The sequence below is a fragment of the Carettochelys insculpta genome, chromosome 18, assembly GCF_033958435.1.
Source record: "Carettochelys insculpta isolate YL-2023 chromosome 18, ASM3395843v1, whole genome shotgun sequence".
Classification (NCBI taxonomy): Eukaryota; Metazoa; Chordata; order Testudines; family Carettochelyidae; genus Carettochelys; species Carettochelys insculpta.
In genome coordinates, this window is record NC_134154.1 from 2,067,686 (window position 1) to 2,094,648 (window position 26,963).

Consider the following 26,963-nt stretch of genomic DNA (forward strand, 5'->3'; position numbering starts at 1 on the left):
TTCCGCTTTACTCTGCACTGAGTATTGTGTCCAGTTCTGTGCACCACATAACTGAGGAAGGTCCAGAGAAGAGCGAAAAGAATGATTAAAGGTCGAGAGAACATGAGCAGTGAGGAACAGCTGAAAACTTGGTTTGTTTAGTTTAGCAAAGAGAAGACTTAGAGGGGACATGATAGCGGTTTTCAAGTACCTAAAAGAGTGCTGCAAAGAGGAGGGAGAAAAATTGTCCTCCTTGGCCTCTGAGGACAGGATAAGAAGCAATTGGTTTAAACTGCAGCAAGGAAGGTTTAGTTTGGACATCAGGAAAAACTTCCACTGTCTGGGTGATTAAACACTGGAATAAACTACCTAGGGAGGCTGCAGAATCTCCATCACTGGAGATATTGAAGAGCAGGTTAGAGAGACACCTATCAGGGATGGTCTAGATGGCACTTGGTCCTGCTTTGAGGGCAGGGGACTGGACTCGATGACCTCTCGAGCTCCCTTCCAGTTCTAGTGTTCTCTGCTTCTCGGATTCTTCCCACTGCACACGTGTTCTCTGCTATGTTGTCACAGCTACATCATCTCAGCACAGTGGTGGGGCAGCATTGTCTGCCTTTTCCCCATCTGTTTGGTACACTGAGGCAAGGCCACTGGGGACTGCTTTACAGCTCATCAAGTCCTTGCACCAACATGCATGATGGACGCTAGATAATACTGTGTACGCCAACTAACGCAAACCTCAATTACCTACAAAGTTTGTTAGTTAGTTGTGAAGCACTGAGGATGTTGTTACCCACAGATAACAAAAGACAATGATGGCACACTGGCCTAATTTTCTGGCTGAATCAATACATTATGTGCAGATTATCTAGACAAGATGACCTAACATTACAGTGTTCAGCAGCTACTGGGAGGACCCCAGTGTCACAGCTTAGAATAGTCCTAACCTGAGATAAGAGCTCATGGCTGAAAGTTGAAACTAAAAATATGCGGCCATCTGCCCCAGTAATACTGAATTGCTCTATGGAACTCATTGCTGCAGGATGTCATTGTGACTGAGAGTTACTTAGATTTCTGCTCCTTCTCTGCTCCACCTCTTCCCTCCCTCACTCTCCCCCTGCCTGCTTCTCTGGGAGGGTTTTTAAACCCTTGCCTGCACACCAGCACTCAGCTCAGCTGGCTCCCATTACTTGATTGCAGTGTTCTCACCTGTGTGGCTGCCCCAGCTGCTTCCCTAGCTCAGGCTGCTGGCCTGAGGCGCTTTCCCTCGCTTCCTAGCAGGGTCGGCCTGCCGGGCCCTGCTACAATTCCAAGAGCTTGCTGGGTAGTCCGTGCCCTGCTGTGTTGCATTGCCCCATCACCACCAAGGTCTGTGCTTTGGATGATTTTGTTAGTTGTTCTAGAAAAGCTCCATCCGCCTCTTCCTCCAGGTCAGGGGATGTGTAGTAGACTCCGATTGTGAAATCACCCTGGGTTTTTCACCCCTTTTATCCTTACCCAGAGACTCAACAAGCCTGTCTCCTATGTCCATCTCAACCTCAGTCCAGGTGTGCACATTTTTTAAGATATTGGGCACCACCGCCTCCATTTCCCCCCGCCTATCCTTCCTGTGCAAACTGAACTCTTCTGTACCAATACTCCATCATGTGTTTTATTTCTCCCACCATGTCTCTGTGATACCAGCTACATCCCCCTGGCCGTTCCAGTTCTTCACCAGACCCATAGGCAGGAATTTATGGGTGTGTGGGGGCTTTTATTGTAAATATGGACCTCCCCCTCCCACAGTGGGCCCTCCCTTTCTCCTCCCACCGTGGGCTCTCCAGCTGGCCCTGCCCTCTGTGCCTCCTCCTGTCACTCCCAGTTTGCCCCCCCCCCACGCTACCCACTGAACAGCCCCACCCGCTCAGTGGGCCCCCCATCTGCAAGGCCCCAACATCCCCCCTCAGTGCAAATGCCCCACCACCACCCATCACTTGGCCCAAAGACCCTACTCCAGCTCTCTGCTCAGCCCTGGGACTGCCCCCACCTAAGCTTGTCCCTCCACCATGTGGCCTGGGAGAGGGAACATTACCTGTGATGGGGAGAGGTGGCGGCAGCTGCAGGGTATTACCTCCCCACAGCCTCCCTCTGCCTCCCCAGCACTCCCCATGCAGAGCTCTGCCTTGGCCTTCCCACCTTCTGAGCCCCACTCCTTTGCAGGCGGCTGGGAGGGGCTCGGTGGGGCCAGAGGACATGGCAGAGTGCTGCGTGGTGAGTGCAGAGGGGTGAGGGAACCTGCAGGCAGGTGAACTCCTGCAGCTGCCACCCCTGCCCTGATAATCCCCACCCGGCTGGCTGGGGAGGAGGCCAGCGGTCAGGGTGGTGACAGAGCGGAGAAAGGGCAGGGCAGCCCATGGGGCGGCATTCGCGCCCCTCGGACCTCCCCACTACATACGAGTCTGTTCAAGCGGATTCCCCACACGTCCCCCGTTAGTATACAGACAACTAACAGGCTGATTTGTTATTGCTCCCCACTGCTGTCTTGTCTCTCCTTTGTCCCTATTCCAGCCCAAAGATCCCTCAGTCTCCGATTCTATCTCCCAAGTCTCCAGCCTTTCACTGACCTTGGGCTTTGGCCATCTGCCCCCATGCAACCTAGTTTAAAGTGCTCCCTACTAGGTTAGCCAGTCCCTGGCCAAATACTCTCTTCCCCTTCCCTGATGGGTGGACCCCCTCTGTGCTTAGCAGTCCTGGAGCAGCATCCCGTGGCCAAGGAAGCCATAACCCTCCTGGTGACACCATCTCTGTAGCCAGTAGGAGCTCTGGAAAGGCAAGCTCCTGTTTTTCAGTTCCTGGGACACTAAAATGTGCCTGAGCACAGGGTGGACTATGCTCGTTGCTACCTGGAAAGAGACCATCTGAGGAGTCCAAACTTGAGTGATTCAAAGAAAACTGTTTAAATTTTTAGTCACAGAATTAATTTTTGGTTGAAACTCTTGCACAGGGGGACCTGTAAGGCTCTGATTAACAGGACAAGGTCCTAAATGGTGACATTCATTCATTTTAATATTGAGAACAAAATCATCTCTGTGGAACAGCAAATGAAGGAAGATTGTCATTTTGTGATAAGACTTTGGTTATTGGATGTGGAATCTATTGCATTAGACTATGTGTTCCTGCGAAAGCTTTGAAATTGGTCTCCTCAATGCAGACACTCACATTGTATATTCCTACCGCCACACCTCTTCACTTTCTTTTCTGTAACTTCTCCTCTTCTTCTTTACTTTTAATTTTGATTATAACGAATAAGGCCCAGGAAGTTCAGAAGTCATAAGCCAACCTCTTCAGCGAAGCAGCAGAATCTTTCAAATTGTTGAAAAAGCTTAAGGTAATGACTAAATTATTCAATAGCACTAAAAGAGTTCATAATTCATCTTTACAGGTGTTTCCAGCAATGGCTTCTCCAGGGGCTGGTGGTGGGGCCTGAGGCGGGGGGAAGTTGGGCAGTAGACAGGGTCATTATATGGCAATATGAGAAGGGTGCAGGCAGCTGCAGAGGGAATTGGAGTATTATGCAGGGCTGCTGGGAAGGTGGTCCTGTAAGAAGCTCTTCATGAAGTTGCCAGCCCCGTGTGCGTCTGCTCCCAGCTTCCCCTAGTCCAACTCCATTGTGAAAGCCGTGTTAGGGAAGCATGGTGCTCTGCTGCCGATGAAGTACTGAAGCAGCGGGCAGAAGGTCTGGCCCAGCCACAACTCCTTCTAAGACCCATGGTCGAAAGGGTTTCCTGACAAGGAGGACACAGCACGGTCAACAGGACCATCAAGCATTAGCTTAATGTATTGAGTTCCACCCACCACTTCTACTAACCCCACAAGATCCTGCCTTGCAGAAATATAGGCCTGCAAAGCTTGTGCCTGCATCAATTCAGCATGTATTTAAAGGGACCCCTTTTAAAAATTCTTCTTTGGCTTATCTCAGGAGTGCAGGCAGAAGGGGGATGTCCAAGATGCATGCTCTTCAGGACACAGCCAATGAGCTCCTGAGGACTAGCATCCCATGTGCTCTGACTGCCATCAGACTTTCAAACAAAGTCCTTAAAATGTGATTGACTTGACTGTCTGATGCTCATTGCAAGGCATGTGCTCTAAGGTATTCTCTTAGTCAGTGATTTGAAACAAACTTCGAAGCGAATATCAATCTCCCCAAAACTGCAGCCAGCTCATCGGCCGGCTTGTTCTCAATTTGCAATTATTTAATAAACTTTTTTGGACTGCAAAATCCCAATTTTTGTTTAAAATGTCTCCCATCCCCGTGAAGACTTGTGACCCACTTCAATCCACTTTGCTCTTGATCTAAGACGAGCACCTTTAGCACTTCTAGAAAATGGTGAGTCCAATTTGGATTAAAGGGATTATAGGTGGTGTGAGTCTTCATTGGATCACCTGGTGTTCTTAGCCAGCCCTCTCATTTTACCCACTGTTTGGAGAGGCCGAAGGTGAATCAGAAGTGCGCTTGTCGCAAATGCTCCTCAGCCCTCCACTTAGCACAAGAATCGCTGCTCTACTTGGAGGAATGGGGACAGTGAGAAATTCTCTCTCTTACGTGAATGGGGAGACATTTACAAAACAGTCTTTGGGGATTTCTTTCAATTTAAGCACCAGATGGCTGAATTTCACTCTGTGGCTGGAGCACGAAGGGGCAAGTGAGTAGTGACGGGGGGATCTGAACTGGGAGAAAAATGCAGTGGGGGAGATGTTCAGGAACGTGCATCTCAAGCCAGGTGGCCGAATGCTCCAGAGCAGTCGTCACCAACGTACAGTCAGATGCCGAACAGCTGCTCTGCTCCCATTGGTGTGTGAATGGTTCTGCATGGGGGTTTGAACAATGGTTCTTTGTCCAGCTCTCCAGGGCTCTGGCTGAGCAATCAGATTTGCTGCTCTGCTATTGCTGTGTTCTAGGTAAAGGCACTTACGTGACCAGGTTACCACACTGTCGGAGCACATCACAGTCGTTAATGCTTTTGTCCCCACAGCCCCCCTGTGTGGCAGGGCAGCGCTATGGCTCTGGTTGTACCGCCGGGAGTGGACGATGCCTTGACCAGTCCATTCAGAGCGTAAGAACATACTTTCAGTATATGTACGTAACTCCTTATGGAGTATCTGGCCATGCATTTCACAATGATAGTGAGGACAGAAGACCTCCCATGACACTTTGGTGAGGTGAAATGAAATGTCAGACCTAGGACAGCCTGTAACCCCAAGGCAACCTTGGATTCCCTGCCAGCTGGCAGAGAAGTTCCTGGGTCACACCTGGTTCTAGGCCAGTATCCACTGGACAGGTCTTCCCCTCCCAAGTTTGCCTTGTAACCACAGAGAAGAACCAATATCACACGACTCAGGTGACCAGGCACACACTGTGAAGAGCAGTGAGCAAAAAGTCTGGCAGAACAATTCCCAAGTGGTCCGGAACCTGAGCGTTGCTCACCCAGGCCCCCAGGGGATAGTTACAATGCACTGACAAGTCAGCAGCCGCCGGGGTCTGGTAACGGAGAGAAAAATGAGCTTTATTCCCAACGAACACGTGGCTCAGCTCCACAATGGAGTTCCGTCTGTTGTACACAGCCCTACCTGCTCCTGCACGGGCTGCTCAGGTGCATTGCTCTGACAGCTTCTCCTCGCGCTGCCGAGGCAGGGAGCTGCCCCGGGAAATGAAACGAATTGGAAAGGGGATTGACGAATTGGAGCCAAACCTGGCAAATTGATTTTTTTCCCCTTTCTGGGGAGCTGAAGCGCCACTCTAAATCAATTAGAACAAGCCCCAGGCAAATCTTGAGAGTGATTAATGAGGGGCCAGTGTCAATGGCGTGGATCGCTGTCACTGGGAGAAACGGCTGAGGAATTTGTTTCCAAAGCAGGAAACCATCGGAGCAGGACAAACCCAAACCACAGCCTAAGGTCTGGCTCTTTGCATTCAGCCTTTCTCAGTGAATAAGAGCCAGTCGTCCCGTAGCGTGACCGAATGTCACGCAGCACAAGTCGGTACAACGGTGAAGATCGGAGGGACAATCGCACACCGCAAGCAGAAGCCCACGGTGAGACCCACTGCTGCCATTGCACTAACAGAGACATTTTCAGTGGGTGGCGCCCAGGGACACAAGCACAAAGATGCATGAAGCTGGATATCCACTTGTCAGTCACTCTTCATGTCCTTACTTACCAATGGGTGTTTCCCAGGCCTGGGCAGAAGGTAGTTTTCCTGTCTGAATCAGCAAGGAAAAGTCAAAATCTTGAACATCTTCATGAAACAAAAAAATCTGAAAAATATTTTGGGTTGGTTCAATCAAAAAGTTTTCTTGCAAAATTACAAAATTTTGTCCAAAATTTTACCTTTTAAAAAAAGAATTTTTTATTCTAAGTTTACGAATGTTCCAAACAAGAAGTCATTTTTTACTCAAAAACCAAAATGCCCTCGTTCAAAAGTGTTGAACTTGGACATTTTCACAATTCTGAAACTTTTTTTCCTCCCAGCACTTTTTGAGTTGGTGTCGTACTTAAAAGAATTAGGCAGTGTCCTTTCCAGGTGGACAAGGCACAACGCTGCATTTATTGGCAATACCTGTATCAACCACCACTTATCATATGCATAGGAGATATTACAACCATGCGCTCTCACACACACACACACTCACACTCCATCTTGTTACCAACTAGTAGCTCCCTGTAATGCCACTGATGAGTGAGTTACGTGGGAGGGGGTGGCACTTGCTGCTCACTCCCAAGGCCCTCCAAATGTCCAGTCTTCTTTTAAAGAGCCCACTTCTCAGGTGTGATTGTTCTTGGATCTGGCTTCCATCCCCAGTCCAGGCACTGCAACTGTTGCTGGAGGTGTTGCCTTTCATGTCTCATCCAGCCACACCTCATCATTCAGCAGGGCCATCAATTATGTAGAAGCGGAGCGGTCTAGTCTGGTATAAAGACATTTTCTTTACCCTACTTAATACAAAAGACTTAGTACAAAGTTAGAAAAAGTTTCTATGAAAAAGGACTTAATAAATCAGAGCTATACAACAAAGGACTTAATATAAAGTGAGATGGAAATGAAGGTTATATCTGGAGAGACTTGATACGGAGGTTGTATGAAGATCTACGCTCGTATGAAAATGATTAATACAGAGATGTATCTACATTATAAAATGATTAATATGGACATGTATCTGCATTGGGAGATTCATTGTTCACTGTATTGGTTTTGACACTTTTCTGCAAAAACGTGGTTCATTAATAGTCACCCGACCCCAGGGCTAGTGGTTATATGCTCATTGAGAGGGGTAATACATGCCTGCTGTTGACCGTACATAGCTGCCCATGGACCTCCAGAGTGTCCTTCTAAAAATGTTGCCATTGATTGTTTTATTCCTTCGTTTGTTCCATGGAATCCATTGTTGATCAGCCCCATTCTGAAGCATCTGCTGCCAAACGCTAAAAGCTTTTCAACCCACAGTGCTGGAATCCATGTGCATCAGGCCCCTCTGCAAGTGCTCAGACCCAGGTGCAAATCACTCACCTCCCAGAAGCCCTCTGCACTACAGGGAGGTGGAAGTGAAGCCCAGGGGAGAGGAACTGGGCTTTGCCGCAGGGAGGGAGATGCAGAGGAGAGCGTGGAGGAGAGACACAAAAGCGAGGAGACTTAAAGAAACAGAAGGGTAGATGCTCTGCCCAGCACAAAGGGAATGGGCAGTAGCCACATTTCCCTGGCTGGGGACTCCATGATAAAGCCCAGTCCCCCCTGTGGGCAAAAGATGCATATGGGTTGCCAGACTGGACCAGAGCCAAGGTCCAGCGAGGCTATGGCGGCCAGCTTGTCAGCCCTATGGAGTCTTCCTCAGCTCTGCCTTTCCCTCCTCCCTCCCAGGCCTCCCTCCTTTGTCCCAGAATCTCCCTTTGTCCCCCAGACTTCACTCCTCAGCGTTCCACCCCTTCTCCTTCACGGCCTTGCTGCAGGGGCACCACCATGGGGGTCATGGAGAGCACAGGCATGGCGGGATTATTCACTGCACACAACAGCCAGGAGCAGAGGTAGGGAAAATTCTGCTCAACTTCTGCATCTGTTGGTGCAGGGCTGTCCTTAGGATTTACGTGGCCCCCTACGGCACTATTAAACTAGTGCCCCTATAACCGAGGGAATCTTGGTGAGGGAGAGGGATGGTGATTTTTTAGAAATGTGATTTTATAATCTTTAGCAACACACTAATGAAAAAAATTTTAAAGCAAATTTTAAAGTTGGGTCCTGCAGAGTAACACACAGCCACAAAACAGGGCTAGGAAGGGGTGGGTGGGTGGACGTTAAGAGCCAGTGGCACACCAATTTTTTGGGTGCCCTGCACAGCTGCATATTCTGCATATGAGTAAGGCCAGCCCTGTCCTGGTGGGAGCATGCTCAGTTGCTCCATGCATGCAGAATCTTTTAGCTACTAAGCTCTAATGAGTCTCCGCTGAGCATGTGCTAGCTGAGGTTTTCAGAGGATTGTAACTTGGCCAAAGTTGTATGGGTATTTACGGAGGTACCAAAATCTCCTCCCTGACAATGTGCATATTTTCAGCATTTCCTCCAGCGCTCAGGGGCACTAGCGTATTTCAAAGAAACAGTTTTAGGAAATATTTTTAATATGATCAGAATGATGTATTTTTCCCTAACTTTTCAAAAGGGCTGAACCATTTGCTCAGTGAAAAACAGTTTTTCAACTGACACAAATATTTCCCAGAAAAAATATTCACGGTGGGTGAAATTTTCTAATTTTCCGACTGCAAAATATCAGGTTTGAGGACTTTTTTTGTTTTCTCTTTCTGTTCCTTTTCACAATTTTTATTCTCCATAGGAAAAGCTGGGAAAAAGCGAGCTTTCACATACGGAAAATTGAAACAAAGCTGGTTGTAATTTCATCGAAACATTGTAAATGGCCAGGAAAAAAACTATTATTTCATATTGCTTGAATTTTTTGGCAGAGATCATATAGCATTGTTCAGTCAAATATCTTTGTTTTCTCTGTCTGTATCTCACAGAATCTGCAAATCGCTCCCCGGAGGACATTTTATTGGGTATCAGACACCACTGCATCAAAATATCCTCATAGAATCCCCAGCGAGAGCTGTTTGACAGCTAGTGCCCTTGGCAGTTTGGGTTGGGGTTGGGCTGTTTGATGCAACTGGGCAGAGGCTGTGTCAGACACTAATCCAGAAGTGCTGAAACTGCCATCAGGGAAAGCATTGTCACCCATTGTCACTCTGCTTTTCCTGGCCTGTCTACAGGTCAGCTGTAGCCGGTAGAAGAGACTAAGGGTATGTCTACACTACACAGTTATTCTGGAATAGCTTATTCCAGAGTTGTTATTCCAAAATAAGATCGTCTGAACCAATGCATCAATGCTACAGGGAAGCCCTAAAATAAGCAACTTATTCCAAAATAGTGTCAGCGCACACAATAGAGCATATTTCAGATTTGAGTCCCGCTCTGATCTGAAATACTGTGTCTACACAGCAGTGTTACTTTGGAACAAATGATTCTGGAATACTTTATTTTGAAAGAACTCCTATTCTCTGTCTACACAGCCCCTATTCCGAAATACTTATTTGAAATCGGCGCTATTCCTTGTAGAATGAAGTTTACCAAATTGGAAATAAACCGTCCGCCATTTCAAAATTTATTTCAAAGTGGTGGCTGCGTTATGGCTCACAAAGTTATGGCAGTTAATATTACAGCTGCTGTTATTCCGAAATGGCTTTGCTATGTAAACACACCCTCCGTGCTTAACTTTCCCCTGAGATCCTGTCCCAAAACATCCAGGCACAGAACCCCACACCCACACATAGGAACACCCTAAACCATTGCACCCACAAACACATTCATGTACACACTGCTACCCCTGCACATCTCACACACACCCCTAGACCAACACTCGGTCAGGCACACACATTAATACAATTCAGATGCTGGACTCTCCAATATGACAGTCTTTATTTATCATGTTGCACAAACAGAAGATAAAGTCTCCTCCAGCAATTGCCGAGGCCTCCTCTGAGGCTAGTCTGGAAACAGTATTTTTCCCTCTTCCCTTGCAGCATACAGTCAATATTTGGGCTGTTAATAAAGAGCAGCTTTTTCTCTGCTTCCCCAGTTTTGCGCCACTTGAGAACAACCTGCGCCTGGGGTTTCGTCAGCACCCTGATCAGATCTGCGGCCAAAACGAATGGCAAGATCTCAACAAACAGCAAAATTAAATGAAAACAAGATGAGGGCCAAGTTCTTTGCAAACAGAGAAATGAAATGGAAAATGCCAGGCCCTGTAGGTTCACCTGCACATTGAATTATTATCTACCATGGCCTGCTCTTGCACTGTCCTTTTCCTCCAGTTGATAAAAGACACACCACGAGTTCTGCAGCTTTATCGGAAGTAGCTGAGCAGATAATGTTCCAGGCCACTATGTTAACGGTATAATTCTTTTTCTGTCCGCTGCACACTTAGTTTCTTAGGGTCTACTGAAGGCAGCAGGCAGCTGCCATTTCGCAAAGAACACACATGCACGTGCATGCAGACACGCTCAGCTCCGGAAAAGAGGCTTACGCTCTGCATTTGCTGTCCCATAAACTAAAATCAGAATCACCCAGACAGAACATTTTTGCTTGCTGCTCAGGTAGGGAAGCGTTACGCCATTCTGATCCTTTAACGACGTGTTATATATCCCCCGGGCGTCATGCTTAAATGATGAGGAGATTTGTACGGGCTGTAGATACATGTTCTTTAATTAAACAGTCGTGTCAATAGGCACATGGAATTATGTCGAGTATTTGCAGGTAACTTATTGCTGCTCAAAGGCTGTGGTAACATATGTGCTCCCTGGGGGGGGAAGGCAGCCGTGTTCTTTAACAGCAATTGCTGTGGGAACATCACCACTGCCATTTCCAAACTGCTAACTAGGGAGCAGTCAAGCGACAGGTCGCCAGTCTCGTTGCCAGCTACCATGGTGCCAACCCGGAGGAGGCTGGAGGTGAGTTTACAGGAGAAGTCAGAGCCCCTGGTGGGACACGGTGTCCCAAAGACACTGGGCTTGTAGCTGCCCTGAAGATTTGCTTGACAGGAGCTGGACTGTTTCCAGGTCTGCTGGGTAGTTTAGGCCCTAGAGCAGGGGTGAGCAAAGGGGGTGGAGATGAAATTTCATAAGGGGGTGTGCCACGATTGGCTGCTGGCTCTCTGCACATCCAACTCATTAAAATGGTGTAACAAGCATTAAAACACGGCGCACCCAAGGCAGCAAACAAAGTCCTTATGGCTAATGTGACCAAAGGCAGGGTCGGCAACCTGCAGCTCTGGAGCCCCATGTGGCTCTTTAAGGAGTCATTTGCAGCTCCAGGTGCTGCTGCTGCTGACTCCTCTGCAAGGGTGCAGAGGGTTTGAGTGGGGACCTGGGGCAGGGGATTGGAGTGCATGGTCCGGGAGCGGGTATGGGTGCAGGAGAGGAGTCTGGCCTGGGAGAAGGGTGCGGGAAGGGGTGCGGGGCCTGGGAGGGAGTAGGGACGTGGGGAGGGGCGGGGGTGCCAGAGGCCGGCTCTGGCTGGGAGGTGCTGCCAGCCAGCAGCACTCTCAGACCCTCTTCCCTGCCTACCAGCAGCCCCAGACCTGGCTCTTTGCACCACAAGGGAAGATTCACGCAGTGCCCGGTCTGCACAAAATCTCTTGCCTCTGATTGGCAGGTTTCTAGCTAATGAGAGCTGAGAAACTGTGCTGCACTGAACCCCCATCCAGCCAACCCACTCAGCTCTCATTGGCTGGTTTCCAGCCCATAAGAGCTCAGAGACTGCTGGGGGTTGAGGCAGTGTGTGCCCATCTCCCGCCAGGCCCAGGCTGGATGAAAAGGCTTGGCAGGCCGGATCCGGCCCATGGGCCATATCTGACCCACTGCTGGCTTATGCCCTTTGGGAAACCAAGGCTGGCACAGCATGCTGTGTCTCCCACGCCAAGCATCATGTCTCACTGGGAGCACATGACACCCTTGTTCTGGGATCTGCGCTGGCTAGTGTGGGTGGAGGAGGTAGTTTGGACCTAAGCGGTCAGGGACCTGCCTACTTAGAGACACCTCTGTCCTGTGAGTTACTGCAGAGATGCCATTGAGATCAACTATCAGCTCAAATCAGACCCCTCTGGGCTTGATGGAGGCTCAGCAAGGCAGCTGAGGCCCATACCAGTCCTAAGAAGAGCCCTGGATGCAGGACACTCCTTAATGGCTGGATAGGGATTCCTGCCTGAACCCACAGGGTCTTCTCACAAGTGGGGCTTGTAACCAGCATGTGTCTGGAATTGTTGTCAAGGTAGCAAATGCCCTAGTTTCGGCAATCAAAGCCTTCTCGAGATTTGCATCTCGAACTACAGCTGCTGCGAGAAAGCAGATTACATAACAGCCGGCTTTGTTTGTTTGCTTGAATTTGGCTTTGCATTGTGTTTGAGAACAGACGGGAAAATTATCCCTCCTTTAAAATACTCTCAGACAAGATGCTTATGGTAGTGTGCTCCCAGCAGCAGCCTTACCTGTTCAAAGTTACTTCTCCAGGGATCTGAGTGCTCAGGGGCAGGCAGGGACCTGCCAGGGGAGGTTCCCCTTCTGCCTTGGAGATTACAGATCAATTAATGTAATTGGGGAACCTCAGAGGTCACTTGGAAATACAAGTGAAAATTCCCATGCTAATCCAAGTGCTTCATCCAAAGAAGAATCTCAGAGGGGTGGCTTCAAAGGCAACAAGTCCTGTGGCATCATATTGACTAACAGATATTTTGGAGCATAAGCTTTCATGGGCAAAGACCCGCTTCATCAGATGCACGAGTTGGGAGGGAGGGGGGTTCAGAGGAGGATTTAAAGAGGGGGTCTTGGTAAACGGGAGGGCCAGAGCAGACAAGGTCTATTCAGTCCATCTGTTTGCATGTGGAGAGGAAGATGATGTCTATCTTTATCTGTGCAAGTTTTTTCATGAGGTTGCTGGATGTGCACTCAATACGGCTAAATGCAGCGCCTTGCATGGTGACAAGTATCAGAGGGGTAGCCGAGTTAGTCTGTGTCTTCAAAAACAGCAAGGAGTCCTGTGGCACCTTATAGACTAACGGGGTGGCTGCGTCAGTCTGCAGCTTCGCAAAAACCAAGCATTCCTGTAGCACCTTCAAGACTAACAAATGTGGCTTCCACCAAAGCTCATTATGCAATAAATAAAACCGTTTGCCTTTAAGGTGCAACAGGACTGCTTGTTTTTATCCAGAGAGTAGGTTCACGTCTGTATAGCTTGTCTCAGGTTAATGCAACGGACGAGTAGTTGAACTGAGGCCTAGGCCAGCGTCCCACGCTGCCCCTGGTAGCTGTGTTAGGACATACCCTTGTACCAAAGGGAGGTGGTGAGCAGAAGAGGGAAGCCTGGGGAAGGTGTGCCTGGCTGCTGGAATGTTCGTATGGCCCAGAGATGTGCGGAGCACAGCCGATGCGAGCTGTGTGGGTTTGGCGTGAGAGGGGAGATGAAGGTACATAAGAACATAAAACGGCCAGACTGGGTCAGACCAACGTTCCATCAGCCCAGTGTCCTGTCTTCTGACAGTGGCCAATGCCAGATACCCCAGAGGGAGTGAACAGAACAGGGAATCATTGAGTTTCCTCTCTCCTGTCATCCATTTCCAGCCTCTGACACACAGAGGCTAGGGCCACCATTCCTGCCCATCCTGGCTAATAGCCATTGATGGGTCTAACCTCCATGAATGTATCTAGTTCTTTTTAAAACCCTCTTAAGGTCCTGGTCGTCACCACATCATGCTGGTGCAGGATGGTGCTGGCTGCAGCATGCCACTGGTCCTCCTTCCTGCTCAGCCTCTGTTGGTGTCTAGCAAAGGAGGAGGCAGCTGTGGCCTTCAGGATGAATACGCTGCTGCGTAAAGCTGGGTGCAACGGGGCAAGGAAGCAGGTGTGCAGCCCGTTGGGTGGGACGCCGGGGAGCTGGGTGGTTTAATAGCTCCTTCTGAGCACAGCAGACGGCCCCTGTAACCTGACCTTTCTCCACAGCTCAGTGGTGCTGATCAATACATTTCAGAAGCGCTGAGCTAGATGAAAGGAAAGGGCGCAGAGATTGACTGGGATTAATGAGCTGTGTGTCCTTTCGCTGTGCCTCGACTCATTCGGGGGAGCGCTGGGTTGTCTGGAGTGGGCCAGGAAGACTGTGCTTGGCCATTATCATTAGCACTGGAGAATTTGCTGGATTTGAAGAGGTTTAACCTTTGCTGGTTTCCACTCAGTTGGGACTTTCCCTTTCCGACTCACATTAGCGAAAGTTCAGCCTTCTGGGTGACAACCTTTGTACTGATCAAGGCAGGGACTTCAGTGGTGGTGGATCAATATTACCAGACAGGCAGGGCCAGCCAGCGGTTTGCACAGGGCAAGTTAACATACTCCAAGGAATCTCTTTTACAAAGCCGGAGACACCACAGATGTATCTCCCACCACACCACATTCTGTTTCCCTGCACTCACCCACACCCGCTCTCTGAACTGTGCCCCCTGTCCCAACACACAGACACACAAACTCCGTGCACTGAGCTGGCTCACTTGCACACCCATGGAATGTGGCCATGACTTGACAGAAGATGAGTAGATAGGTTAAGATAGACAAACACAATGTTTGCTCGATTGTGGATAAGAATGTGAGAATGGCTGGACTAGGCCTGACCAATGGTAGCCCAGTATCCTGTCTTCCAACAGCGGCCAATAGCAGGTGCTTCAAAGGGAATAAGCAGAACAGGGTATCATTGAGTGATCCATCTCCTATTGTCCACTCCTGGCTTCTTGCAATGAGGGGATAGAGAAACCTGAGCAGAGGGCTGCATCCCCGATCAGGTTGGCTACTAGTCATTGATGGACCTATTCTCTGTGAACGTACCCAGCTCCTTTCAGACCCCTGTTACAGTTTTGGTCTTCACAGCCTCCTCTGGCTGACTGGGGGCTGTGTGAAGACACGTTTCTCTTTGTTTTCTTTTTAAACTTGTTGCCTGTTTATTTCATTGGGTGCTCCCCAGCTTTTGTGTTCTGAGAAGGAGTAAATAACACTTATTTACTTTCTCCGCACCAGTCACGATTTTACAGACTTCAATCATATCCCCTATTAGGCATCTCTCTTCCAAGCTGAACAAGTCCCAGTCTTACAGCTGGATAAAGCTCCGGCTCAGTCTTAGAGCATCAGGAACACAACATTGATTGGTGGGAAAGGGTGAGCTCTGTCTCACGTGGCTTCGTCTGGAGGTACCTTTGTCTTTCAAAATCAATGTTAAAATAGACTTCTCCCAAAAGCAAGCCAGGAAAAAGCTGCCTTTTCTCTGTCTTTGATTAGCTGACCTCCCCAAGAGCTGCTGAGCCTGCTTCTGAGTGGTAATGGCTTAGGCAGTCAGGCTCGTTGGAAGTAGAGGTTGAACCTCTCTAATCCAGAACTCTCTCGTCCAGCAACATCTGTGATCCGGCGTGATTTTAGTTAGCTGGACGACCACTTATCATGGCTGTGGCAAAGTTTCCCGCAGTCTTCCAGAATGGTTTTTTTCTAGATAAGGCTGCTTTGTAGACACGGCCATTGTGAATAAGAATGGAACACACCGCAGGTATATCTGGGCTCCAGGAAGGCGGATTACGTTATTCTGCACATTTAGATAGGAAAGAAGACATTCTGATCTCTGTTACAGCCCGGGGAGTCCAGATTAGCTCTAGCCAAGTCATTGGGCCGGGCTCCAGATTTGGACCTATGTAACAGAATGAAGTGTCCAAGGTCTCCCAGGGAGGGAAAGGTGTTCTGTTCTCTGGCTGCATGGCCTGCCCAACACATTTCATACACCACGTTTGTAATTGTCTCGTTTCAGCTCAAGCCCATAAATCTCGGCCAATCCCTTCTTAATCTTTAGTTGTTACAGTCAGAACACAGAAGTTCCTTTTCATGACTCACAAAACATATTGACTGATCATTAAAGTATCTTCACAGTTAATCCATTCCCTGAATGTGCTGGCATACAGAATTCCGACAGAGCCGCTGCTCAGTGGGACAGCAAATGCACACTTCCCCGGGGGTCCCACTCCTTATTGCTGAAGGGTCGATTGAATATTAAATCTTTCGTCCTGCAGGTTGCCAGGAATGTGAAGGGATGCCGAGATGCCTTCCCGGCTCCCCATGGGGGCAGCTCTGAGAAGGTGGGAAGTCTGAAGCCTCAGGACAATGATTTTAGTGCCCATTAAATCACCGTATGCTGATCAGTGGAGCAGAAAAAGCTGGCAGCTCTCAGGGGGATGGGGGGGTGCATAAGTGACAGTCTTTCCTCTCCCTTCCCTACTTTGAAACCTGCTAAATTTCTGCGTCTCTTAGGTGACAGCTGCACCTCTGTTGCTGCTGTATTTATCTTCCCATCAGCTCTATGTGACATCACAAAGCTGGTCCCTTTTACCGCAGGGAACTGAGGCCTGCAGACCTGACCTTATACCTGCACTGCAATGACACCTTTCCCCTAGAAAGCGCTGAGCCGGGAGGGCACTGGAGAGTGAAACAGTCAGGGTCTCTGCATAAGAGTGGCCTGTTGGCTGACACCTCTGCAAGCCCATTAAACAAAGGCCGGGGAGGGCCCCTGGCAATCATCTAGGGCAGAAAGGGGAGCCAGACAGCACCCCCCCCCACCGTTTGCACAGAACAGAGGGCTGGGGCCTGAGCAGTCCAGATGGCTGCCACATGCTCCTGGGAAAGAGGAGATGAGCCAAATGCAGCACCAGGAGGCAAGGGCAGTATTCCTGTGCCAGAAGACAACCCTCCAGGACACCCGTGGACAGAACATGGGTTCTGTGCCTTGCTAAGGCCTTTCCTGAAGAACACCGGATTTGTACCATACCAACTATGCCCCCAAAGCAAATACCTATTGAATCTGTCTTAGACACATACCCCCCTTTCCCCCCACATTAGCACAGCCCCTCAAAGATCTAATGCATTATTCTCCCAAACCGCTCAGAGAGATTGAGTGACTTGCCTAAGGTCACTCAAGAAGTCTGTAGCAGAGCAAAGCATTGAACCCAGCTCTCAAGCTAGGATCCTGCCCACTGAATCATCCTCAACCTTTCCTGTGTGCTGGAGGTACAGAATGCAGCTGGGCCTCTCAAACGCCAAGGTAAAATTGACTCCTGTGTAAGAGAGTCCGAATGAGGCTTGTGCATCGCTCGGCTCCCATTTAAGTTCTCTTTCAGGACCTTGCACACAGGCTGGGGTTACCATATCTCCCTGCCCCAAGTATGGGATAGGGAGACATGGGGGGAGGGGTGGCACCTCCAGGCTCCACCAAGCCCCAGGGAGCTGGGAAAGAGGCAGCAATTGCAGGTGCTCCCCTCCCCACTCCTCCCTCCGGAGCCCCAGGGAAGTGGCAGCCACCTGTGCTCCCCCCAAGCTCAGGGGCAGCGGCAGCCACTGGGGCTCTCCCCCTCCCCCGGAGCCCCAGGGAAACTGCATGGATGCAGAAGGCGAGTGCTCTCCAGCCAGCAGCTGCTGGTGGAAAAGGTCAGTGGGTGGGGGTAGGGGGCAAATATGGGACAATTGGGCCCTTTTAAAATTAAGTTGGGACGCCTTTTTGACATCCCAAACACAGGAGTGTCCCACCTAATACAGGATGGATGGTCTCCCTAGCACAGGGGTGAATTTCACCCTCAATGCCTCAGAAACATGCACCTGAGATTACAAACATCCTCCTCCACTTTCCAGTCCCCTTTATTACAGTCCTGCGTCCTCAAGAGCTAGAGCCCTACTCCAAAGCTGGCTGAAACTGAGTTGTACCAGGCAGTCTTGACTGTGCTGTATATGTGATGTGCCCTCTTCATTATTCACATGATTTTGTTTTCTTGCAGGCCATTAATAAAAAGTGAAATGACATAGACCCAAGTCCGATGGGACCCTGTACCCGCCATAGAAGACTCCCCTTTCCAGTTGCATTTTGAGACCTATCAGCTAGCCAGCTTTTATCTATTCACTGTGGACTGTGTTAATTTTCTAGTTTTTGAATCAAAAGGTCATGCAGTACCAAGTCAAACGCTGGACAGAGAAGTTAAATCGACGCTTATACTTTATCAACCTAACTTGTAATCTCATACAAAAAAGCTATTGAGTTAGCTTGACAGGATCTGTTTTCCATAAATCCATGTTGATTGGCACTAATTATATTACCCTCCCTGAATACTTTATTAACCAAGTCCTGTATCTGCCACTCCATTATCTTGCCTGGGATCAATGTCAGATGGACAGACCTATAATTATCTAGGTCATCCTGTTTGCCCTTTTGCAATGCTGGCACAACATGAGCTTTCTTCCACCGTTCTGGGACATCCTTCTCGTTCAAAGGCTTCTGGAATGTGTTATCAACACCACCATAACTAAAGAGTGGAATAAAAGAGGCAGTCTGAGATTAAAAGAAAAAAAGATACAATGGAAACCAAATCCTGTTGAGGAAAGTAGAAGGGGGGCATAAACTCTGGCAAGTCCAGTATAAAAGTCTAATTATGTAGGCCAAAAATACTTGAAGAGTAACTAGCAAAAGACACATTAACAACATTTTCCCCCAAGCACAACAGAAGCAGCAAGCCTGCCAAACAGTCAGCAGGGCCACCAAATGATCCAGGTGTCCCTGATGAGTTGTTGCTAGGGAAGGTTTTGAAACAATTTTTTATGTTAAACAGCTGCACCAGGTTCCTACCAGGTAACCCCCCAGATCCCCCGGGCTCCACAGGCTCCCATCAATAGTGGAACTGTCCTGTCCTGTCACCCAGACCCACTGGTGTTCACCCAGGTGTTCTGCATGAACTCAGGTGAAATTGCAGAACTAATTGGTATGTAGCCTGTAACTTAAATCAGCCTCTGCAGCTGGTGACTGGAGGGTAGCAACTATAATGCTAATTTTAATTACAGCCTAACTTCAGTACCAGGCAAATTGGTGGAAAGTGAATGATCAGACAAGTAGACGAACAGTGGAAGAGTTAACATGGCTTCTGCAGAGGGAAACGATCCCTCTGGTCAATCTACCAGAATTCTTCAAGGATGTCAAAAAGCCTGTGGCTATAGTGTAATGGGACTTTCACAAAGCCTGTAACAAGGTCTCTCTCTCCCAGTGCTCCTAAGCAAACGAGGCAATCGTGGGATAAAAGGGAAGGCTCTTTTACGACTAGTAAGAGGTTAAAGGGTGAGAAACAAAGGATCGGAACACCCGACCAATGGAAAGCGATGAATAGTGGGCTGTCCCGTGGGGACCTGGGCTGGGGCCAGTGCTAATCATCGCATTGACAAATAACCTGGCAGGAGCTGTAAAGTTTTCAGGTGTTACTCAAAATAGTTAAATCCAAAGCTGAGTGTGAAGGGCAGACAGGCAGCTGCCCCAACCGTCCTACAGACAGCACAGTCCCACTATGGATGGGAGCCTGTGGGGCCCAGGGAACTGGGGGATTACCTGATAGGCACCTGGTGCTGGGAGCCAGCAGGGGTCAGGTCTCCACCATGGCAGCAGGAGCCCAGGAAGTGGGACAATACAGGCAGCAACCTGTGCTGCTCCATTACCAGCTCCCAGGTGAATGGCTCCACCTCCGTGCCCCTCCGGGGGCAGGGTGTAGCAGTCTAGGGCCAGAGCACTTTGTTTTCAGCGTGTGGGCAGTGCGCTGAACTGTTCTTAGACTGCGGGGTCTCGGCAGGAGTATTTTTGGGTGCGGGAGTAATGAGAGTAGCAGGGGACTTTACTCTTGCTTTGATTTCAGGGCAAGGTCCGTTCCAGAAAGAAAGCTGCTCTCTGAGACTGGCCACTGGTGTTGGGCCAAGAGAGTCTTAGATTGCCTGGCTGGCTGGCTGTGATCGTTCCAGGACGGGAAGACGTGTGAATTAACCAGTCACCCTTAGGATATGCCCAGACTCCATCATTGATTTCTCCTCTGCCAGGAAGCTGCCAGGCCCCAGAAGCGTGCTGTACCTAGGAGAGAAATGGCACTTTTGTCCTAATGGGATACTGAAAGGAGGCTAGGAGCTGGAATACAAAATAATGCTGCTAAAACTCAGCTCCAGCCTGGGAGCCTGATTTTGTATCCTAACTGACATCGGGAAGCCATGCACACTGCATTGACGAGCAAAATTCCCAGCATCAGATTCTGCACGGTACCTATCTTATCTTGTAAAGACTTTCCAAAATGGGGTGGCCAGCAGAGATCTCTGCTAGCCTTCAAGATCCGCAGTGGGTACATTAAAATATTGAAGGGTCCCACGATAACACGTCTAAGAGAAAGTAAAACAATAGATCAAAAAATATTGCTCATAACATTCAACTGAATGTATCCATCATGCTGCTAGGAGTTTAACAGCGAATCCCCAAATGAGCAGGTAAATCCTCCTGCATGGTCTCTGCTGATTGCTGCTAGGCGCTTATAGCCTGCAGCTGGCAAAATCCATAGCACCCCTCTCGGATATTGATTCAATAAAATACAGGCTATTCTTGCCATGGAGAAACGTACAAGATTGAAAATAAACTCTGCAACATTGGGCTGGTTAGGTTTCATTTGTGATTTTCCTTCCTGAGACTAAAAGGAATTCTCGGAAACCAGGAGCCCAATGGCTTTGAAGATATATTGATTGGTAAGAAGCCATCATGCCTGGCTGAGCGTCATGTTTATTGCTGTGAGAGGGGTCATATTACTTTATCATTCCCATGTGATATTCAGTGTATGAATGTGACCCTTGTGTCCTGGGGCTGGGCCCATTGTGGTTCCCTGAGTCTCGTATAGTGAGTCTTGGCTGTTCGTGACTAGCACAATTTGTTTGTAAACAGATATTTTCTCTTGTTTTTATTAACATATGTGAATTTACCCTCACTTATAGATGACGGCATCTTCTTTCATTCGGCAGTAGAGTGTATGAGCAAAGTACAAATAACACAGTCCAGATTAGAGAGCCAGTGAGTAGCTTTGGGAGTGGCCTGATTGTAAGTCTGGGATGCTGCTGGGAAACAACCTGCTTTACAAGGTGGTCCATACTTTGCAGTGGGTGTCTACTGTCACCCTGTGCAAATGTGAAGCCGTGCCCAGGTGTAAGCCGTGGAGCCCCTGCCTGGCAAAGTTCTAAAATGTGAACCGTTGCTTACAGTATACAGTGAAGTCTGCAGGTCTCTTGTGGCATTGGCAATCGGGTGTTTACCTGGGACATGAGGAGTGTCCCAGGGTTCTCTCCTATGAGGATGCTTCCAGGGCTTTCACCCAACCCTAAAAAGACCAGTGAGATTTCAGGTGTATTATCGGAAGCTTGTGGATATGCTCCTGAAGTCGTCATTTCAGCTTGCACGTGGTTTGGTTGTACTCAGGAGCAGTTCATATGTCTCTCCAGATTTTGGATAGGGTCTCGGTGCCAGAGTGGGCAGTCATTGAACAGAGGTTGATTTTGATGTTCCAGTTATAATTCTTGCTGTGGTTGCAAGCAGTGTGGTCAGAGATTTGGTACCCGCTCAGAGTGCCGAGCAGTATTCAGGGGTCACATATACTATTTCTACAGTCACTGTCAGATGTGTGTGTGCACTGGCACCAGGAAATCTATCAGCACCGTTCCAGTACTTAGAACCCACCTCAGTTGACTAGTGATTGCAAGATTTTGGTTACAGTAACATCCACCCGGTCTGCAAGCAGCCTGTTTGCTGGGCAGACGGCCAGGCAACTGACGGCCACCTGCATATGGTGCTCCTGTTTAACGTCCCAGAAGGTGGCTGGACGTTGGTTTGTTAAAGCGTGTGTGCGGCAAGGAATGGAGGCACAGAGTGAGTAAGAGCTAGGCCCTCAAAGAGACCTAGGAGTCACAAGACCTAACATTTCGGAGTCTTGGCACCCAGTGGAATCCACAGCCCCAGGCCAGGTGCCCATGCATGGGGTTCATGTGATGCTGAAACAAGCTAGTGGCCAATGTGGTGGGAAGGGGCCTGGCCTCAGCCCCAAAGCTCAAAGGCACTAAAATGGGGGTCCGAGGGTTGTTTCCACCCAGGACTCACGCCAGGAAGCTCTCTCCTGCAGGTAGCCCCTGAGGCAGGCCTCTCTCACGACAAGCTGAGTGGGAGAAGACAGTGGAGTCCCCTCACTTGGAACCGTGAGAACCCTCGCTGGGGAGGCCGGAGAGCCACTTCAGTTCCTGCTTTGGCTGAGGTGGGGAGGAAATTTGAAGGCAGATCACAGGGGTGCAGGGGGGAGGGGGCTGCATGCTGCTCTCCTGTGGAAGCTGAGCTGTGCCTCAGTAACAGGAGTGGCCACTGGCCCACCAGGGGAGAGAGACGGGCTGAGCAGAGCTGCTGCGACAGGTGAGACAGAGAGAGCCCAGCTCCCCACAGGGCGGCTCCTGGGGCATTTTTTTCAGGGGGAAGTAAGCGGAGGCCCAGATCCACAGCAGGCGAAAGGGGGTGAGAGAGCCCAGCTCCTCCCACCCAGGGTAAGTGATCCAGCGCCCAGGCCAAATGCTGTGAGAGTGGCACCTCCTCCCCAGCTGCTGGCATGGTGCTCTGAGAGTGCCCTGCAGGCCGGCCAGGTGAGGCAACACGCACCCTGTGGATGCCGCTGGCACGTCCAGGAGGGATATGTGCCCAGGCGCCCTCCCCACTGCAGCTTCATTTTCTCAGTGACTCTTGTACCAGGAATAAGAGGTGTCCTGGCCCCAGGAAGCATTTGCTTCTGTACAGACCCCCAGCCCAGCACTGCCAGCTGTGTGCTCCCCAGCCTTTCGAGCCGCACCCAGTCCCACACCCACGGTGTTCGGCTCCCACGTCGGGAGTGGCCGGGCTGTGAAGTCACACACACGGCAGCTGCTGCTATGGCTGATGGGCCATCTGGGTAGTGATCTGGGAGGCAATGGCAAAGAATGAGGTCGGGTGGCTGACTCTGCCGCTCCAGCCTTGTGGGGGGAAGGTCCCCAAAGCTCGGGCAGTGTCACCATGGGATTTCCACATGGCTAAATGAGGACAGAGCTGGGAAGAGACCAGGGATAAACCCTGTCCTTACCAGGCCCACCAATCGGGGTGGGGGTTGGGCAGAGGGGGCAGCAGCCCCTGGGCCCAGCATTTCAAAGGGGCCTTTAGTGATGGCCACCACTGCTGCTAGGTCAGCAGTAAAGCGCTGGCTGTCGGTCGGGGCGGGGGTGCATCTCAGACTGGGCAGATCCACGGGCTGACTGCCCTTGGCCCCACCCCTTCCGTAATTCCGGGGCATGCAGCCGAGCCCCGCTCCCAGCTTGCCCCAGGGCCCACGAGGGCTGTCAGCATTGGTGGTCCTAACGGAGTCAACAGGCGTTTTGTCGTGGAAGGCAGTCAAGCCAGGATCAATGCTCCCGGCCTCTCAGTCCAGTGCTTTAGCCACTGCACCAGCCTTCCCTTCGGACTGGGCGGACGGGTTTGGATCACTGATTGCTGCCAGCAAACAAAATCCACCAAAAGGCCCAAATGGCAGGAGGCCAGTTCCGAGCTGATGGGGGCAGACAGAGCGTTTTCTGCCACGTGGAGAACTCTTCCAATTCTGCACACCGCTCAGAGTTCTCTGCTCGAGATGGTACCTAGTAATTTGTTACATTGCTTACTACTAACAATTCCATGCACAAACTGATCACTCTGCTATTGTTCTGCTTTCACGCCAGACACACTTGGAAGTGAAGCTGTTCAGGCTTGTTATAAATTCAAACATCTTCTCAGCTGGCTATAGTCTGGGGCCTCAGAAATTATCACATCTCTCAGCAAAGACATGAATAAAAATCACTCAACACTTTAATGAGAACATTAAACTTGGTTTCACCTGACTTCCTCTGTGTCACAAGGTCCTTTAGCAAAATGAACAGCTTTGATCCAGCCATTTTCAGAAATATAGCCTGTTGTTCTCCATGACACTTGCTAGCAGAATCTCCCCATATAATCCTGTAACTGCATTTAAGTGCATGATCACTTCAGCTGTGCATAGTAAAAAGAGCTGATCTTTTCTCTGTTTTCCATCAGTTGTCCTCTTCTTTTTCCCTTCTCCACAAGGCCAACAATCCTGGCTTTTTGACTATGTGTTGTGCCTGGAGTAACACATATAAAAATAAACTGGAAAACAAATGAACCAACAATTAAGTTTTTGAGAAGGGTGAATTGAAATGGCACAAGCAGAGATACAGCTTCATCCACAAACTCTGAGTGACGACAGAGTCAACCAATTAAAAAATGAGCTAAAAGTAGTCCATCCTTAGAACCCAGTATTGCTGTCAGGCAGCTCCAAGATCTGATTAACACTTTCGTGGCTACAAAATCTCCCTCTCTCAGGGAATGTTTCCTGATAACTAAATTACAGCCGTTGACCTTCCGCGTAAGTATAGACGCGGCCAAAATCTGGACTCAGGATGCCAGAAAGCTCAGCAGAGGCATGAAATGCTGGTGCCCTAGGTGGCCACAGCTGTATTACTGTATTTGCTTATTCAATCCATACATAAGATTATTGTCAGCACGGTTGCCATATATGGACTTTCAGAAAAGAGGACCCCCCACCCCCCGAGAGGTAGTGTATCTGTATCAGCATCTACCAACTCACGTTGTATTAATGTACTACATATCCTATAACACATTCACACAAGGTGAGCTGGCAGATACTGATATGATACACTCCCTCTCATGCGGGTCCATGTCTAGCAGCTTGACCAACACTTCCACTGTGTACTGGGCTCTGAGAGGACATTTAGGGGGAGATTAGAGCTAAATAACAGCCCAGAACACCGAGAGCCAGGACTGGTGGCTTCACACAAACTCTATGGGACCATGGGAAACTTGGCCACACCAATGACAAGTGGCTGTCCAGCCAGCTAAAATCATGACAGATCATGGATTCTGCCAAACAGGAGAGTTCCAGATTAGAGGTTTTGACCTGTTTTACTTATTGCTTAAATTTCCATGGTATTCACGGATCCCAAAGCACCTCACTAGCTGTGTGTTCCAGAACCACTTCACCTCCCCTGGGAAGGTGTTTGCTTGGGGATGAAGCGGAGCAGCTGTTTAACACAGCACAACCCAGCACAGCTGTTTAGCATGGGAACTGAAGAGCCTGGTGTCCAGCTGATGGAGCGGACGGGTTTGGGGTAGCAGAATGGGATGGGAGGACCGGACCAGGACACTGTGGCTAACACACCCACCCACATTTCTATCTCTTTATCCCACTGGATTTTATCCAGGGACTTTTCCCTCCCAGGTGCTGTGACATCCGTGATGACATCAGCAGGCTGACGGCGTTGGAGCCTTTCGGACCTGACAGGTGCTCTTGAGAGGGGAAGTGGTAAGGTGCCGGGCATGGATCAAAACAGCATTTGTTCTCTGTCACCCCAAACCTTGGCTGAAGTCCATCCGGCTCTCAGCTGCTTTGGAACAACGGACGTTTGTCACTTGATGGCTCAGAGCCGGCAGAGCTCTGGCACTGAAGCAGCTCCCTCGTTAAAGGGCCACTCAGATTTGCATTTGAAGCAGGGATTAAGTATCTCATTTTTGTACATAAACAGAGCCGGTATAATCCCCCTCCCCCGGTGCTTACCTTTGGAGTGAGGTCTGAATTTTCTGTGAGTTTACAAGGGATTGACAGAAAGCCTCTGAGAGGCTCTCTCACCGGAGGCTTTTCAGCACCGCGAGCAGCCGTGGGGTCAGGGGGACTGTCCTCTCATGGCTCAGCAACTGATTAAAAGACAGGGCAGGGCTCAGTTTTTAGAGTGCTGAGAGGTGAGCAGCACACATCCCGGAGGATGGGAACGGGACCTGGGCAGTGCAGCACATTCACAAGTGACCTGGGAAGGGGGCTAAATGGGGAAGGTGGCAAAGGTACCAATGATGCAAAACTACTTCAGACTGCTAAGTCCCAAATGGACTGGAAAGAGCTCGCGCTGCCTCTGAAGCTCATTTGCATGTTATCCTGCTATTGGTTGAGGTGAGTCAGTAGCTCTGTCCACTTGTGTCAAGAATTCCCATGGATGGGCTACTTGTTCTCTGTTCACCAACTCATGGATGGGCTCCAGGCCCCAGGATGTAGCCCCAGGCCTCCCTCTGCTCCTTGTGGCACGCAGGGCTCAGAAGCACACCCCACCCCAAGTAGCACATTGCAGATGCTGCTGACAAGGGAACACAGCTGCAGCCACAGGACCCACAGCACAGTGGTGCGATTGTCAGCGCAATGCATGGGCTGGGCAGGGCAGGGCAGGGCAGGGCGGGGCATGACGTGTTCTCACGCTCCCCATGAAGAGTAGCAGATGGCTTTGCACACATGTACACAGGGCTGGCCCAGGAGTCTCAGTGGTGGCACCTCCATGGAAACGACTATGAGCTCAAAAGAAGAGGGGGTGTGGACTCTACGATGGTGCGGGACTGGGGCTGCCTAATCTTGGACCATAGGCCATTGATGACCATTTGCAAGCATGCCAGTTCCAACCAGGTGTATCCCATCTTCTTAGTGTCGGCCTTCAGGTCTCTAGGCCAGGTGATTCTTGGGTGACCTCTTTGCCTTCTTCCTGGTGGGTTCCAACTGAGGGCCTGCCTTGTGATGTAGGTGGCTGGTTTTCTGAGGGTGTCTCCAATCCATTGCCATCTTCTCTTCCTGATTTCTTCTTCAGCAGGAAGTTGGTGAGTCAGTTGCCACAGGTCTTGGTGGTTGATGGTGGCTGGCCAGAGGATCTGGAGGATTTTAGGGATGCAGTTACTGACAAACATCGGGATTTTATTTAACAGTTCTCATTGCTGTTCTCCAAGTTTCTGCTCCATACAGTAGGACTGATTTAACACTGGAGTTGAATAACCTTATCTTAGTCTGAGTTCTGATTGGCTTAGAATTCCAGGTGTTTTTCATGAGGAAAAAAGTTGTTCTTGCTTTTCCAATCCTCACTCTCACACCAGTACCGGTGCCCTCTCTTTATCGAGGATGTGCTCAGGTATG